The sequence below is a fragment of the Pteropus alecto genome, unplaced genomic scaffold (genome assembly GCF_000325575.1).
Source record: "Pteropus alecto unplaced genomic scaffold, ASM32557v1 scaffold196, whole genome shotgun sequence".
NCBI lineage: Eukaryota > Metazoa > Chordata > Mammalia > Chiroptera > Pteropodidae > Pteropus > Pteropus alecto.
The window spans coordinates 3,692,280-3,695,659 of NW_006439717.1; the positions used below are offsets into that span (position 1 = coordinate 3,692,280).

General features: G+C 41.7%; 1 pseudogene; it reads left to right on the top strand.

The window, feature by feature from the left end:
• The first annotated feature begins 323 nt into the window (after positions 1 to 323).
• LOC112483849 lies at positions 324 to 443 on the top strand (annotated as a pseudogene).
• The last annotated feature ends 2,937 nt before the right edge of the window (positions 444 to 3,380 follow it).

The window sequence follows — 3,380 nt, forward strand, 5'->3', positions numbered from 1 at the left end:
ACCAGGGCCCTGAGTTTAAGAATAAAAAAAAATATGAGTCAGAACTGCACCAGGCAGCCTGAGGCACTTCGTTTTAGGGCCCCTGAGATCCGCTGCTCTCAATCAGATGACATGGAGTGATTCACTCTTCACTTCTCTGCTGTCAGCAATTCACAATTGCCTGGAATCATGAGAAATTTTAATTCTTCTTCTCAGCTAGGAATCTTCTTCCTTTGCCCCTAGTGGATCACATGAAACCAGGACATGGCATTAAAGCTTGCTTTTCTTCTCCTATACTTTGTGACTCTGTGTCTCTGCGCAAAAATCTCTCATTTAGAAGTCCACACTACGACTATGCTACCCTGAACAAGCCTGATCCTGTCTGATCTCAGAAGCTAAGCAGGGTCGGGCCTGATTAGTACTTGGAATGGGAGACTACCTAGGAAGACCAGGTGCAGTAGGTGTAAAAAATTTTTTTAAATGAGGAATTATAAGCTGACAAGGTCCTTGCTATCTGTGAGGTCAACCAAGGGTTGCGTCCCCTAAAAAAAAAAAAAGAAGTCTACAAACTCCAGCCTGTGGACCAGATACTATAGTTGTGTAGTCTGTGAGCTAAGAATGGTTTTTACATTTTTAATTGGTTGAAAAACTCATATAGGAGATTTGTTTTGTGATCTGTGAAATTATATGAAATTCAAAATCCAGTGTCCACAAATAAACTTGTACGGAAACCCCGCCATGTTCATTTGTTTACATGTTGTCTGTGGCCACTTTTGAGCTACAATGGCAGAGTTGAAGAGTTGCAACAGGGACTGTATCATCTGCAACGCCTAAAATATTTACTATGTGGTCCTTTACAGAAAAATTTTGCCAACCTCTGATTTAGAAGAAAAATGTCCACCCCTGGATGTAGAAATCTGTAACCACAGTAATATAGTGCACTAACCAAATTGGGATTGTATATCACATGTCAGTCCACTGAGGTGTAGGGGTACTGGCACCATCACAGCAAGTGGTGATCAGGCATTTTTAGCAGAACTGGGGTTTTTTTTTCCCCAAATAATTTTGATTGATTGATTGATTGATTCAATGTGAAACCATATATATAGCATGTATTTACTATACATAATATAAAAATAATATGTATACGCACATTCTGGATTGGTCTCTAAGGTCCCTCTAGTGGTCACTAGGGTTCTATGGCTCTAGGTTTGCCTCTGCAGTCTCAGCCCCTTCATGTCTGTGCATCTGTGCTCTTAGGTAGAAGCGCTCTGTGTCTTTGCAAGGAGAAGCTCTACATGACCCAGAAAGTCCACTGTTCCCACGTCAGTAAATGACACTGATCATCCCTAAAAATAAAAAACCTGCATGTTAACTGTGACAACCTTTGCTCTCCTGTACCCCCGCTTTCAACCTGTCACCCAGCTCCATCTCCTGCGTGCCTTGCCCAAGTGTCCTTATCGTTTCCCTTTCCACTGCTACCTCGCCACCCAATGTTACTAGCACCTGGACTCCTGGAAAAGCTCCCGATGATATTATTCACTCTTGCTCCCCTCAAACCACCCTCCATAGAGCAGCCAGAGTAGGCTTTTAAAAGTGAAGATATGGTGCGAGATACCCTGCTTTCAAATCCTTCAGAGTCTTCCCAGGGACTTTCTCTTCACTCCCATCTCTTACCTCTCTCTTCCTAGAACCCCACCATATTGGTCTCCCTTCAGTTCTACGTTAGGGCCTACACACCTGCTATTTCTTGCTTCTCACCCTCTTTGCCTAAGTATTCATTTTTTTTTCCTTTAGTTCTTGGTTTTCATTTATGAAATGAAATACTGAGTACTTATGTTCCAGATCCTGCGAGCTTAGACTACAGGTATGGAGAAAACATAATCCTGTCCCACAGACTTTATAATCTAATAGGGGATACTGGCATCGAACAAATAATCTTCAAATAATTAATTACTATTATGATAAGTGCTAGGAAGCTGAAATACAAGAAGATTTCAGAGTAAAACAGGGTTATTGATCTATTCTTGGGGGCACAGGGAAACCTTTGTGGAAGTACTATTTAAGGTGAGCCTCAGAGGATGAGTAAGAATTCTCTGGGGAAGAGAGAGAAGCAGGTACAAAAGTCCTGAGGCTAAAAGAGTTGAAAGAGCATAAACTGTAAGAGAGACAATGACTTATAATAAGCTGAACATAAAGGGAGAGCCCAGATCAAACAAGGGCTTGGAGGCCTTGCTACGCATTTTGGCCCCTGAGAAATTTAGGCTTAAGTGACCCTTCTTCCAGGAAGCTTTCCTTCACTCCTCAAACCGGGTGAGGCAACCAGCCCCCGACCCCAGCTCTGACACCACACACACATTGTGTCTAGAGTAATGTTTGGAATGTAATTCTGGCATGGGCTTCTTTTATGAATCATTCTCTTTGATCACTGGGACGGCCTCTCACCTGCTCTCCTGACTTCGATTCTCTTGCCTTTCGAGTCCATCGTTCTCACTACTGCCTGAACTGCTATCCTAAAGTAAAATTTTGATCACATCTTTAATATAAAATTTTTTTTTCACCCTTAAATACCTTCCATCACTCTTCAGTGCCCACAGAATAGAATTCAAACACGTGTAATTCTGTTCTAGACCCTCTGCGAATCAGCCTTGACCTATCTTTCCAGTTTCATCCATTCCTCATTTCACATAGCAGGCTTGCCCAGCATATCAGAAACTCAGATATTCCACACTCTGGTTATTGTGCCAACCAGGAATATACTTCTCCCTCTCCTCTGCCTGTCAACATTTGGCTCATTGTTTGCCACCCACCTGGATCCAGGCATTCTGTTCTTTTTACTCTGTTTCCATAGCCCAGTGGTCCTCAAAGAGTAGTCCCTGAACAGCAGCAAACTTGTTACCTATGAAAATTCTCAGGTCTCACCACAGACTTACTGAAAAACTGGGGTGGGACAGTCTGTGGTTGAACGAGCCTTCCAGGTGATTAGAATCATTTGAGTCACTGCCCTAGCACACTGTTGTATTTCTATTGGGATTCTTAAATTTAGTTTAGATCACATTAAATTCTAGTTAATTGTTTGTCAGTATCCTAACTTAGAGGATACTAACAATTAGTATCCTCAATGTAAGCAGCCTGAAGGCAAGAAACAGATCTTACCTATTTTATCTCCACTACAATGAAATAAAGTGGCAATGAAATACTATGGAGTTGTGGGTAGTTGATACTACTCCTTCTGTTCCTAACACAATTTAAGGTTTCCTCTTCTGCAAATAAATTTATTTGGAAAGGGAGATATATTGTAATGTATTATGTAATGTTACATTATACATTACACTATAGTCTATTGCATTACACACACACACACACACACACACTCTCTCTCTCTCTCCCCCCTCCCCCTC